General features: G+C 43.5%; 1 protein-coding gene across 3 annotated transcripts in view; it reads left to right on the forward strand.

The window, feature by feature from the left end:
* The window catches only part of UNC5A (unc-5 netrin receptor A), a 650,811-nt gene that overhangs the window by 26,927 nt on the left and 608,537 nt on the right, over positions 1-15,347 (forward strand). The window lies entirely within an intron of this gene.

Consider the following 15,347-nt stretch of genomic DNA (forward strand, 5'->3'; position numbering starts at 1 on the left):
TAATTTGTTCGTTATCTTCTATTGTTGCGGATGCGTATGTGGATTCTGGCGCCGCTTTGAGTCTTATGGATTGGTCCTTTGCCAGGCGCTGTGGGTTTGATCTAGAGCCTCTGGAAGTTCCTATACCTTTAAAGGGTATTGATTCTACACCATTGGCTAGTAATAAACCACAATACTGGACACAAGTGACTATGCGTATGACTCCAGACCATCAAGAGGTGATTCGCTTCCTTGTACTGTATAATCTACATGATGTGTTGGTGCTGGGATTGCCATGGTTGCAAACTCATAACCCAGTCCTTGACTGGAAAACAATGTCTGTACTAAGCTGGGGATGTCAGGGAAATCATGGGGACACATCTTTGGTCTCCATTGCTTCATCTATTCCCTCTGAAATTCCTGAGTTTTTGTCTGATTATCGTGAGGTTTTTGAGGAATCTACTCTTAATTCTCTTCCTCCTCACAGAGATTGCGATTGCGCCATAGATTTGATCCCTGGCAGTAAATTTCCTAAGGGTAGTCTATTCAATCTGTCTGTACCTCAACATGCTGCCATGCGAGAGTATATTAGGGAGTCCTTGGAAAAGGGACATATTCGTCCTTCTTCGTCTCCTCTTGGAGCGGGGTTCTTTTTCGTAGCTAAAAGCGATGGTTCTTTGAGACCTTGTATTGATTATAGACTCTTGAATAAGATCACAGTCAAGTATCAGTATCCTTTGCCATTGCTGACAGATTTATTTGATCGCATTGAGGGGGCGAAGTGGTTCTCTAAGATTGATCTTCGCGGTGCGTATAATTTGGTGCGAATTAAGCAGGGGGATGAGTGGAAAACCGCATTTAATACGCCCGAGGGCCATTTTGAGTATTTGGTGATGCCTTTTGGTCTGTCAAATGCCCCTTCGGTCTTTCAGTCTTTTATGCACAATATTTTCCGTGAATATCTGGATAAATTTATGATTGTGTATTTGGACGATATCTTGATTTTTTCGGATGACTGGGAATCTCATGTTCAACAAGTTAGGAGGGTTTTTCAGGTTTTGCGGACCAATTCTCTGTTTGTTAAAGGTTCAAAGTGTGTTTTTGGGGTTCAGAAGATTTCTTTTTTGGGGTACATTTTTTCCCCCTCTTCTATTGAGATGGATCCTGTGAAGGTTCGGGCTATTTGTGACTGGACGCAACCGACTTCTCTTAAGGGCCTTCAGAAATTTTTGGGCTTTGCTAACTTTTATCGTCGATTCATAACTGGTTTTTCTAGCGTTGTCAGGCCTTTGACTGATTTGACTAAAAAAGGTGCTGATGTTGCAGATTGGTCTCCTGCTGCTGTGGAGGCCTTTCGGGAGCTTAAGCGCCGTTTTTCTTCTGCTCCGGTGTTGTGCCAGCCTGATGTTTCTCTTCCTTTTCAGGTGGAAGTTGATGCTTCCGAGATCGGAGCGGGGGCGGTTTTGTCGCAGAAAAGTTCAGATTGTTCAGTGATGAGACCTTGTGCGTTCTTTTCTCGAAAATTTTCGCCCGCCGAGCGAAATTATGACGTCGGTAATCGGGAGCTTTTGGCGATGAAGTGGGCATTCGAGGAGTGGCGTCATTGGCTTGAGGGTGCTAAACATCAGGTGGTGGTCTTGACTGATCACAAAAATTTGATTTATCTTGAGTCGGCCAGACGTCTGAATCCTAGACAGGCGCGCTGGTCGTTGTTTAATTTTGTGGTTTCGTATCTGCCAGGTACTAAGAATGTGAAGGCGGATGCCCTTTCTAGGAGTTTTGAACCTGATTCCCCTGGTGATTCTAAACCTACGGGTATACTTAAGGATGGGGTGATATTGTCTGCTGTCTTCCCAGACCTGCGACGTGCTTTACAAGAGTTTCAGGCGGATCGGCCTGATCGTTGTCCGCCTGGTAGATTGTTTGTGCCGGATGAGTGGACCAATAGAGTCATCTCGGAGGTTCATTCTTCTGCGTTGGCAGGTCATCCGGGAATTTTTGGTACCAGAGATTTGGTGGCTAGGTCCTTCTGGTGGCCTTCCCTGTCTCGGGACGTGCGTACTTTTGTGCAGTCTTGCGATGTTTGTGCTCGGGCCAAGCCTTGTTGTTCTCGGGCTAGTGGGTTGTTGTTGCCCTTGCCTGTTCCTAAGAGGCCTTGGACACACATCTCTATGGATTTTATTTCTGATCTCCCTGTTTCTCAGAAGATGTCCGTCATTTGGGTGGTGTGTGACCGCTTTTCTAAGATGGTTCATTTGGTGCCCTTGCCCAAGCTGCCTTCCTCATCTGAGTTGGTGCCCCTGTTTTTTCAGAATGTGGTTCGGCTGCATGGTATTCCGGAGAATATCGTTTCCGACAGGGGATCCCAGTTTGTGTCCAGATTTTGGCGGGCGTTTTGTGCCAGGATGGGCATTGATTTGTCTTTTTCATCTGCATTTCATCCCCAGACAAATGGCCAGACGGAACGTACTAATCAGACCTTGGGGACTTATTTGAGGTGTTTCGTGTCTGCTGATCAGGATGACTGGGTCTCCTTTTTGCCGTTGGCTGAGTTTGCCCTTAATAATCGGGCCAGTTCTGCCACTTTGGTCTCCCCTTTCTTTTGCAATTCAGGGTTCCATCCTCGTTTTTCATCTGGTCAGGTGGAGTCTTCGGATTGTCCTGGAGTGGATACCATGGTGGATAGGTTGCATCGTATTTGGGGGCAGGTGGTGGACAATTTGGAGTTGTCCCAGGAGAAGACTCAACGTTTTGCTGATCGCCCTGGTGGTTCTTGTGAGGGTTCGGTGCCCCCTCCTTAAGGGGGGGGTACTGTTGTGATTCGGTTCGTGGGCTCCCCCGGTGGTCTCTTGTGGTACTGGTGTCCTGCAAGCTTTGCCTTCTCAGTTCACCTGTTCCTATCAGGATGTGGGAGTATCCTATTTAACCTTGCTCCTCAGTCATTCTAATGCTGGCCATCAATGTATCCAGAGTGATTCTGTTGCATGTTCCTGCTCCCAGTTTTCTGCTCAGCTAAGTTGGACACTTTAGTCCTTAAGTCTATTTTTGTATGTTTTGTCCAGTTTGCACTTATGTGAATCTCTGCAGCTGGAAGCTCTTGTTGGGCTGAAATTACCACTCCAGTGGCATGAGTTGTCACATGAGTTAAGGTAATTTCAGGATGGTGTTTTGAAGGGTTTTGCAGCTGACCGTGAAGTCCTCTGTTGTATCTTTCTGCTATTTAGTTAGCGGGCCTCTCTGTGCTAAATCTGCTTTCATACTACGTGTGTCTTTTCATCTGCTCTCACCGTTATTATATGAGGGGGGCTGCTATCTCCTGTGGGGACATTCTCTGGAGGCAAGCCAGGACTGTGTTTTCTTCTACCAGGGGTAGTTAGTTCTCCGGCTGGCGCGCGGCATCTAGAGACAACGCAGGAATGCCCCCTGGCTACTTCTAGTGTGGTGTGTAGGTTTAGCATCGCGGTCAGCTCTAGTTTCCATCACCCGAGAGCTTGTCCGTTTATTCTATGCTTCTGATGTTTCCTTGCCATTGGAAACCATAACAGGAATCATTCAGACTTGTAGGAATGGAGAAACCCACCATCACATTCTTAATGGCTTCAGAAAGGCCATTTCTGAAATTTGCGGCCAGAGCACACTCATTCCACTGAGTAAGCACAAACCATTTCCGAAATTTTTGGCAATACACTTCAGCTTCATCCTGGCCCTGAGAAATAGCCAGCAAGGCTTTTTCTGCCTGAATTTCAAGATTGGGTTCCTCGTAAAGCAATCCGAGCGCCAGAAAAAACGCATCAATATTCGCCAATGCCGGATCTCCTGGCGCTAGCGAGAAAGCCCAATCCTGAGGGTCGCCCCGCAAGAAAGAGATAACAATTTTAACTTGCTGAGCTGAGTCTCCAGATGAACGGGGTCTCAGAGAAAGAAACAATTTACAATTATTCCTGAAATTCCTAAACTTAAATCGATCTCCAGAGAACAGTTCAGGAATAGGTATTTTAGGTTCAGACATAGGACTACTAGTAACAAAATCTTGTATGCCCTGCACACGAGCAGCAAGCTGATCCACACTTGTAATCAGAGTCTGGACATTCATGTCTGCAGCAAGCTTAAGCCACTCAGAGGTAACGGGGAGGAAGAAAGAGAGGAAAAAAAAAAAAACTCAGAATTTCCTTTCTTATTATCCCACTTCTGCAATGCATTAAACATTCAACTTGGGCCTGGCATACTGTTATGACCCCAATGGCAGAGGGTCTCTGCAATAAATACCAAGTCTGCAAACACAAAAAACCAGCTCATAGGGCAGTGGTAACTGGGCTGACCGTATATCTAATCCTAGCACCACAAATAGCAGCAGCCGGGGAACGTGCCTACGTTGGTTCTAGACGTCTCGCGCCAGCCGGAGAACTAACTAACCCTAGAAGGGAAAAGATAGACCTTTCTTGCCTCCAGAGAAAAGACCCCAAAAGTTGGATACAAGCCCCCAACAAATAATAACGGTGAGGTAAGAAGAAAAGACAAACGTAAGAATGAACTAGGTATTTAGCAAAGAGAGGCCCACTGACTAATAGCAGAATAAAGTAAGATGACTTATACGGTCAGCAACCACCCTATCAAAAATATCCACGCTGGATATTCAAGAACCCCCGAACCGTGTAATGGCCCGGGGGGAGAATACCAGCCCCCTAGAGCTTCCAGCAAAATCAGGAATCACATTTAGTACAAGCTGGACAAAAAATAAGAGCAATACAAATAACCAAAAAACAAGGAAGCAGGACTTAGCTTAATTTTGCATGAACCAGGACCAGCAGACAGGAGCAAACAGAAAGGACTGATTACAACGATGCCAGGCACCAGACTAAGAATTCACGAAGTTCATATAGCAACACCCCTGGACTAATGACCCAGGTGGGTGCCAAACTAGGGAAAGACAATCTCAGAGTCATACCACTAGTGACCACAAGAGGGAGCCAAAAAAGTCTAATTCACAACAATTTGCATATGTACATGTTCATGTATAGCAATGTTACTTCATGTATTATATTAGCAAAGTCATTATAATATCTGAATATATACAGCGAGTGAAATGAGTATTGACTGTCACTAATTTTCTAAGTAAATATACAGTCATGGCCGAAAGTGTTGGCACCTTTGAAATTGCTCCATTAAATTAACTAATTCTCCCAGAAAATTATTGCTATTATATACGTTTTGTTATACATATGTTTATTTCCTTTGTGTAAATGTCACGGGAAGACTAGGTGAGCGAGAGCTAATAACCCGGGCCCCTGTAATTTCCCTCAGACTAGGGAAATCCTGACTGACCCTCTACCTGGAGTTTACACTGATGGTGTGCATGTCCAGGCCTCAAACCTCACCCTGACTCCTGTTTTAACCCTAGGCTGATACCTCCGCCCTCCACCCAGTGAAGAGGTAATATTCCAATACCCACAGTTAGCACAGACAAGGATAAAGGAAAATATACACCACGCCGCAGTCACTCAGGAATACACTATAAATGTGCAGGGCAAAATAAATACAAATATAGGAAGGAGTAAATAAGACAGAGGAAAATACACAATCAGCAACGAATCTCCAACAACCAGCTCTCCACTCCAGATCGAGATAACAACGCACAAGAGAGAAGCTATAATCAGCGATGCCCAAAGATCAGGAGAACTATTTAAAGGCCATGGGAATGGCCCAGCTTCCAATCCGAGGATTAGGAAAAATAACCCCGGAACAGCTAGATAAAAGCGGTCAAAAGCGGAATTACCGCTGTCTGTCGGACGACCTGGTCTAAACAGCGCCGACATGACAGTATATTGGAACAGCGAAACATAGACAAATAGGACATAATTTCACACAAAACCCCCAAACTGGGAAGGACAAAATTGCTGGCATCCTCAATTTAATATTTGGTTTCACACTCTTTGGAGTAAATAACTTCAATCAATCGCTTCCTATAGCCATCAACAAGCTTTTTACACCCCTCAACTATAATTTTGGATCACTCGTCTTTTGCAAACTGCTCCAGGTCTCTCCAATTTGAAGGGCGCCTTCTCTGAATTTTAAGATCTCTCCACAGATGTTCAATGGGATTTACAGTAGATCCGGTCCAATTGCTGGCCACTTCAGAACTCTCCAACGCTTTGTTTCCATCCATTACTGGGTGCTTCTTGAAGTATTGGGGTCATTGTCCTGCTGGAAGACTCATAACCTAGGATGGAAACCAAGCTTTCTGACACTGGACACTACATTGATACCCCAAATCCTTGAGCGTGATCTGGCCTGTGTACACAGAACAATTGGTACAATGGGAGTAGAACGAACTTGATATGAAGGTTCTGTCCACATACATGATCATGCTATCAGCAGCACATCTCTTTTACACAGGGTGATCTATTGCCAAAAATGCTGATCTTTACGCCAATGTAAAAAATCCAGTAACCAGAAAAATGATAGTTTTGCTTCTTTGTCTGATGATCGTTAATATATGTTGAAGCGGGAACGTTACAAGCAACCAATTCTTAATCTGCCTAAAGCACCTAATGGACATCGACTATAATGAGAAGGATGAAATAACTAGTTTGTGAAAACATACATCAGAAAACTCCATCTTGTAATCACTTTAAACGTTTTAGCAAGTGATCACATAATGTATTCAGATAGATGCTTAAATGGTAATAAATATAACAAAATAGATGAACCTGATAAATGCTAGTATTTTTTATTCTATGGAGAATTCAGATCAATAAATCATATTTTCAGTCTTCTCTGGCCACAAGGTGCACAGTTTACCTTGATCTATGGTTTACTTCATGTTTTTAGCAGGTAGTCCTGGCAGTAAGGGCTCTCACTATGAACAGTTAAGAAATAACTAAACCTTTCTAAGGCTATGTTCACACCTGGCAAAATTGCAGAGTATTTTATTACGTGCATCCGGAAGTCAAAATAAGCAGCATTTTACAGTACCAGCTAAATCAGTGAGAATTCTGGAATCTACAGCACACGCTGCTTTTTATTTGCCATGTGTATTTGGCCTCATGCTGCATTTTGGCAAAACTCAATTCTTTCAGAATTTTTGCAACAGTTTTCATCCTTTCAAGTTAATGAAAAAAGCTAAATTAAAAACTCTGTGAAAAATCATGTAAATATGTACTTAAAACCGTGTAAGAAATGTACGTATTGCATTCAGCATTTTTCCTGGCAACACTGGAATTTTGGAAAAAAAAAGCTGTGCAGCACTCCTTCTGTAGATGGGTGCATGAATAGGATTCCACTCCACAGTAACGAAAAAATAAATTCGGCACTCCTGGATTTCGGTGCAGAAAAATCGTCTGCATTTATGCTACGTGTGAACATACCCTAATCGTAAACTTTTTATATTTGAGTGCCCTTTTAATTGCAGACCGGTAGCGGTCCACTTCTTGCAATTATCCCAGATCGTTTAACCCCCTTCCTGAGAGGTTCACACATAGCATGGTATGCATTCTCTGTCTTTTGCCACTTAAGCTGCATTCTTCTCAAGGGTAATGAATAAAGATTTGCAACTGAAGTATTTCATTCAGAGATATCTAGGATGTGGTATTTTAGTGTTTATTTTATTTTTTGAGCAGTGTATATTCATTTTGGTCTGCATTTTTCTTTTCCTCTCTTCTGCCTCAATTAATCAAGACCAGCATGAGCAATACCAGTCTTGATGAGTGGGCGAGTCAGACACTCCTGATTCATTAAAATTCGCATATCTCTTAATTTCAGGCCTGTCTGAAAAGTCATTACTCCAGGAAGGGACTGGAGTAAGATTTCTGACGTAAGGTATGCCACAGTTTGTCATAAATTAGACAAGCTATCTCATCACGCCCCCTGTTGCGCCCTCACCTCTCCCTATGTCCACTAATTTTTTCAGAATTGGGTGAACCTGGTGGGAAAACAGCAAAAGCCGCAACATTTTTGTGCAACTCCGCATTGTGCAACAAATTTGAAACATTTCGAAGCAATTTACGACTGATGAATCGAGTCCTCTGTATTCCTTTAAGAAATATTGTGTCAGCTTTGAAATCAGTGTTAAGTAATCAATGGGACATGTATAGCCAATCTTCACTCCAATATATCAAGATCAAGTCATTTTAGTATTGGCATAAATTCTTCTACGCCTATCCAGTCTTATTTGTTCCATGCTGGCAGCACCTGTATAAATCTTTCCACTTTTAACCCCATAAAAACTGTCTTTGTCTATGACAGAATATACCGGAATGTATCTCTGCATAAGTAGGAATCGCCTCTGTGTTTTTCGAAGTTAGTCTAAGCCTGTATGCATGATTTAGTTGGGTGCCTGACATTTTTCCATTCCTGTGTTGTTGATATGTAACTCAGGAAAAATCATTAGCATTTTCCCTGTCCCTGCAGCTCATTCTTTACAAAACTGTAGCAGTGCACCAGGGACATGCACAAACATCAAGGGAACTGCTTATGCCTCTGCTCAGCAGGGAAGGGAGTCACTGTGTACTTCCCCAATCTGGCAGGCAGTCTCCGAGAGTGGGCTATTAGCAGGGCTGTCATCATTAACAGTACATTGTTAATTTATATTTAAACATGAAACCAGCCATTAGCACAACAAGATTCCCACTAGCTGTTTGATAGGCAATGTCGGATGTTATTGTGTGTTTAACAAGGGAATTTGAGTGATGGGTTGAGCGAGGGAGCTGTCATCTCGGCACAGTAAACACACAGACCGAGGGGTGACAGCAGTACCCACAGGGCATTATTTAAGGACAGTTACCAATGGGTGACATAGACAGATGGGAAATGAGGCAGCCTGTAAAAGCTGGAAATATGAAGGTGAAAAGACAGCTATCAAGGACAGTTAAAACAATGGCAAAGGAAATAATACAGAACTCGGCAAACAATAAAACAAAGCAACGGGCTACACAGTAAGAAACTGTCTGCCAACATGTAATAATGAACACCAGGAAAAGGAGCGAGAAGTATAGTCAAGAAGACCACAGCAAGGAGGGAAGGACGGAAGCAGATGGCACTGTAGTGTGCAGTAATGAAACTGCTAATAAAAACTATCGAATAAAAAACAACAATAAAATCAGCTCCGTTTCACCAAGACAGAGAAATAATGGGCAGAAGACGACAGTGAGAGACAGAAATAATGTAAAAACAGGGGAACAAGCAAGGGGACAATGATAAGGGAGCGAGGTGGCGATCGCAGGCGAGAGCTAAAAAGTAGATGGTACACATTGTGCGTGAGAGGTGAAAGACAGTCGCCGACGCTAGACAGCTGGTGAGCCCTGCAACTGAGACAACTAATTATGCTATCTGATGAGATGAGATAAAAAAAAATCAGTAGTTAAGCCACTGCATGGGCTCGAACAACACTACACGTTAATGAAAGAAAACAGAAGGATCAGAGGGAAACAGTTAAAGGGTCGTCTGGTTTGCAACCCTCATTGATTAGTCCTCTTGCCGTTGAGGACCGGACATGTCCGTACCCAGACAGCTCATTAACTGCAATGAGAATTGTGTAATGTTTCATTTACCCTATGGTGGTGCTGCAAAGGAATTGAACACTTGCTGACACCTTCTTGTACAGGTTATAGCTAGTTGCTATGGATCCATGGACATGCGATCAGCTTTGTCCCTTATAAAGAATCAGACAACGCCTATAAAGATATCTGCTGTTTTCGGCAGACCATTTCATATGTATGGGGTTGTACCTGGTACAGTTGGTTTTTACACTTGCCGGCCGTGTAAACGCGTTGGGAAACAAAATATATTATTGGATCAAAGATATTAATTTCGGTTAACCCAGCCCAAAACCAGGGTAAGAAGATTGACATAATAATTCTCCCAAGGGAGATATAACTCCTCTAGAAATGTCTGACAGATGCCTACACCTCTTTCCCCATTCATGGCAATATATAGGCTTAGCAGAAATGAGCATGCCTGTGTATAGGGGTACTGAAGAAATAGTGTTCATCCAATAGCTATTTAAAATGCATAGACAGCTTTGAGCTCATTACTAGAGTCATGAAATTCAAGTTACATGGCATAGTGAAAATGTTATAAGGGTTGTATCACCCTCTTAAGCACATTGTCTCTTCAGAGAGGAAGAGGTCTAGTCCTCTTCCTCTCTGAAGAGACAATTTGCATATTTCCCAGAGGAGCATTTCGGCTTTAAGTCTCCTTATCCCGGCATGCTTGGCATGTCAATCTCCGCAAGTAGAAACAATACTTCTTGGATACCTCCCCTACACAGCCTTAGTGTAATCTGTGGGCGGTGCACTCCTGCTTGATTGACAGTTTGAACCTGCAGCATTGGACTGAACAGTGCACTCTCATGTGCTGCAAGCAGAGGCAGCTTTACCCCTGAGGCATCAGAGGAGTGCAGTGGCACTGAAGTTGTCCGGATCCAGACATTAGAACTGATTCAGAGCTCTGGCTAGCTTAAAATGTGGAAAAATTATTTTGCTGCATTTTTGAAAAGTAACAACAAAAAATAAATTGGGATTATTTTTTGTCAACATGGCTTCATGCTCCTTACACTGTAACTTATCAATATATGTAAAATAATATGTAATTTATTGAGATGAGAAAATAAATTCACAGGACCCTGGTCCATCATTCATGGCAGTATTCCGTGGTCGGAGGCCTAGAGCACTGCTAACTGGCTCCTACCTACCAAAATCCCGTAAACCTCTAATTTGTAGGCCCAGTTTGATGTCACCATTGTGGCATTATGCACGTGTGATGTCACTCCTGGCCTACTGATCGGAGAAGGCACTGGGTATATTGGCAGGTAGGAGGTAGTTCACTGGGCTTCCATCTGGTGGACATGGAATGATGATGTGACCACTGGACCAGGGTCCTGTGAATTGATTCACTCATTTCTAGAAATTTATATTATTTATTCAGCTGATTTTAAGTCATACTTCTGGATAACAGCAGACTGCTCAAGAAGAGGGGCTTTATTATGAAGAACCTTAAATACTTCTTGGTGAGAATTATGTTGGGAATTATGTATACTATCTGTTTTGTTTGAATCTCTAGGTATAATAAAAAGTATCAGGTTTTTCCAGTAGTATTCCTTAAAGGTTAATAGATGATTAAAATCCTCAAGTGAAGATGAGTCACCTGTCATTTTAATCCAAACATCTATTATAATTCTCTTGAACCTATCAACCATACCTATGTTTTCTTATTATTACTGGTAGAGTAGATTCTATTAAAATTATCTATGAGTCATAATTTTTCCACACTTTAACAGTGGCTATGAAATTGCAGACTTTGGCCTGAACTATTACATCTTAAAGCTTAGAGTCATGCTAAAGATAATTACATTAAAGAGAGGCACATATCCAAATCAAAGGCTTCACGGCTGAAAAAAATTCTAAATGTTCTGAGAACACAGTCAAGAATATGGCATGTGAAATTTCGTTAACTCATTTTAAGCCTACAAGTTAATTTTAGAAAGTTGATTTGTAATAATTTTGGATTATATCTAATGCTAACCTGTTTCCTTTAAGGATTATTCTGGCTCACTCACTTGTGCATTGGGAGGAACGCTGGCTCTGTGTTATCAGATCTACTGATACCCGTCAGGGCATGTGTGTGTGCGATTGACATGAATTGTGTACCTGTCATTTTCATTAGATTAGGACATATGGATGGCAATTGTGATGGTTGGTCAAAGATTGGCAGCATTGGTCACAAGTAGGGTTGAGCAAAACGGGTCAACCATTTTCAGAAGTCGCCGACTTTTGGCAAAGTCGGGTTTCATGAAACCCGACCCCTGTGTGGGGTCGGCCATGAGGTCGGCGATCTTCTGAATCTGGTATTGGAATTCCAATACCGAGTTCCGATGTGTTTGCGATATCGGAAATCGGTATCAGAATCCACATTTAAGTGTAAAATAAAGAATTAAAATAAAAAATATTGATATACTCACCTCTCCGGAGGCCCCTGGACATCGCCGCTGGTAACAGGCAGCCTTCTTTGCTTAAAATGAGCGCGTTTACGGCCTTCCATGATGTCACGGCTTCTGATTGGTCGCGTGCCGCTCATGTGACCGCCACGTGACCAATCACAAGCCGTGACGTAATTCTCAGGTCCTAAATTCCTCATTCTAGGAATTTAGGACCTGAGAATTACGTCACGGCTTGTGATTGGTCGCGTGAGCGGTCACATGGGCGGCCGCGACCAATCACAAGCCATGACGTCATCTAAGGCCCTTCACGCGCTCATTCTTAAGAAGGAAGGCTGCCGGAAAGAAGCAGGGCAAGTCCGAGGGTGAGTATATACCTAATAGGAATATACTCACCCTTAGATGACGCCTTAGATGACGTCACGGCTTGTGATTGGTCGCGGCCGCCCATGTGACCGCCACGCGACCAATCACAAGCCGTGACGTAATTCTCAGGTCCTAAATTCCTAGAATTAGGAATTTAGGACCTGAGAATTACGTCACGGCTTGTGATTGGTCGCGTGGCGGTCACATGAGCGGCACGCGACCAATCAGAAGCCGTGACATCATGGAAGGCCCTGAACGCGCTCATTTTAAGCAAAGAAGGCTGCCGGTTACCAGCGGTGATGTCCAGGGGCCTCCGGAGAGGTGAGTATATCAATATTTTTTATTTTAATTCTTTATTTTACACATTAATATGGATCCCAGGGCCTGAAGGAGAGTTTCCTCTCCTTCAGACCCTGGGAACCATAGTATCCCATTGCACTGCATTGGGTTTCGTGTTTCGGCCGACCCTGACCCCGACTTTTTTATAGGATCGGCCGATTTCGCTCGACCCGACTTTTGAGAAAGTCGGGTTTTGTGAAACCCGACCCGATCCTATAAAAATAAAAGTCTCTCAACCCTAGTCACAAGCCAACAATGTCAGATTTAAAGTAGTCTGGTGGGGTACCCGGACAACAATACGGAAGAGTGGCGGGGACTCTGTGACTGAGCTTTTTTATAGCATTCTAGGGCCCTTAGGGAGTTAAAAAAGGGACAATCTTTTTTAAAGTATCTACTGAGTTGGGCCAATTATCTAATACCGCATGAGCCATTTTGAAAATGCTATTTTTTATTCATATACAATGCTACTGAGAACTGTATTGTCTGTGCAGCCTTTAAAAGTCTTTGTCTCTATATTTTACATTACTGCATACTTTAAAGGGACTCTGTCACCTGAATTTGGAGGGAACAATTTTCAGCCATAGGTGCGGGGTTTTCGGGTGTTTGATTCACCCTTTCCTTACCCGCTGGCTGCATGCTGGCTGCAATATTGGATTGAAGTTCATTCTCTGTCCTCCGTAGTACATGCCTGCACAAGGCAATCTTGCCTTACGCAGGCGTGTACTATGGAGGACAGAGAATGAACTTCAATCCAATATTGCAGCCAGCATGCAGCCAGCGGGTAAGGAAAGGGTGAATCAAACACCCGAAAACCCCTCCCCTATGGCTGAAAATTGTTCCCTCCAAATTCAGGTGACAGAGTGCCTTTAATAAATAGATATCTTATACCTGGTGAGGATGGTGTACATATTTTAATCAAATCACATTATTACATTTTCAAAAAATATTATACAAATTTAGAGCTTGATTTTTAATTTCATTTTAATCTAAAACTGAAATTGGGGGGTGAGTCTTATAGTCCGGATGTACTGGCTCTGGCTGTGGATAACACCTGTGCCTGCTGCTAAAGAGAAATAAATATTCACTGCTCCTCACACCCATAATCTAATTTCAATAATGGCCCTCTAAGGACCCAACTTTCTAACAAAAGTCGGGCTCGCTTTTCCATGTTGTGGGATCCTGGCATGCAGAATGGAATCCCAAAGCTCTCAAAAACCCCTCTTGCAATGAAAGCACAAGATCTCGAATGCTATCATGAAGTATCACCCTTTGAGAAAAACAAGCTCTACTGCATCCTTTACTCTGTGGTAACTGAATGGTAACAGCTGAAATGATGTTACCATTCTGTAACAGCTCAGTAAAGGATGTACCGTAGCATGTTTAGTACAAAGAGCGAGATCTTGTGATAACATTCAAGACCTTATGTTTTCACAAAGACAGAGTTGTGGGATCCGGCTCTGCATGTTAGGATCTCACAACCTGGAAATTTAGTTCTGAATTTAACTAGAATGTCATGTCCTTAGAAGACCATTTTTGAAACATACCAGCACTTATGTAATTGATGATTTTACTAAGTAACATCTACTTCAGTTGCCCATTGTTTTCTTAAAGAGGGCAGCCCTAGATTGGTGATAGGTAGTCTGGTAGTCCAGCAGGGATGCCAGCTTACTCACTGCCGCGGCCCAATCCTGCACTTCCTCCTTCCTCCGTGTCTACTGCTGTCCGGAGTACGCACACGGCATTCAGATCACCAGGCATTGTGCTTAGGGTGCACGCTCTACTTCTTTCTTAAAGGTTTCACATGTGCCATTTAAAGTGTCCCCAATAGCTGGGTAACACTTTCTATTTAAGACACCTCCACCAGCACGGAGGTGCCTGAGCTATGTGGTTAGTTAGCTCTTAGCACACTTGCTAGTTGTCAGGTCCCTAGTACCCGTCAATCTACCTGTCCTGTACCTGTCTGCCCATACTTGCTTGTCTATCTCAGTTTCAGCTGGTCCAGCCCACACCTGCCAATCCTCCTCTGTACGTCATCGAGTTCATCCCGCACCTGCACCTTGCACCTTCATCTGTACTTCAGCCACTCTAGCCCAAACCTGCCAGTGTTAATCTGTACATCAACCGCTCCAGTCCACACCTGCCAGTGCTAATCTGTTCATCAGCCGGTCCAATCCACACCTGCCAGTCCTCATCTGTACATCAGCCTGTCCAGTCCATACCTACCAGTGCTCATCTGTTTACCAGCTGATCCAGCCAGCATCTGGCATTGCTTCTTTATACCAGCTGGACCAACCTGCAATGGCCAGTGCCTTTCTGTATACCAGTGAGACCCGCCTGTATCCATAGTGCCTGTGTTCCTTCAGTGCCTGCCTGCCTGCATCTGCTTTCCCTCCCTCTGGGGCATTCCTGCTTCCAGACCCTTGGGGATCACCTGCTGTGCGTCCGTGGTCTGTCCCTGAGTAGCACCTGGTGTTCATTAGGAGCCAAGCCTAAACCCACCATCAGGGGCTCTAGTGAAGAGTCAGGTGCTCACCTAGTTACGCCCCTCCAGGCTCTCCTCAGACTATGTCACAGTGATTCCACCATTCATGTTACAGTCTGTCAGCAGAATTTCACATATCAAACTATTTCTATGTACATGTAGCTCTTTCAAAGACAAGTCCAGGAATACATTTACATGGACCATCCGTTCCAGAGAAATCAGCATTTGAATTGATATACAAATGAGGCTGTA

The sequence above is a fragment of the Ranitomeya variabilis genome, chromosome 5 (assembly GCF_051348905.1).
Source record: "Ranitomeya variabilis isolate aRanVar5 chromosome 5, aRanVar5.hap1, whole genome shotgun sequence".
Taxonomy (NCBI): domain Eukaryota; kingdom Metazoa; phylum Chordata; class Amphibia; order Anura; family Dendrobatidae; genus Ranitomeya; species Ranitomeya variabilis.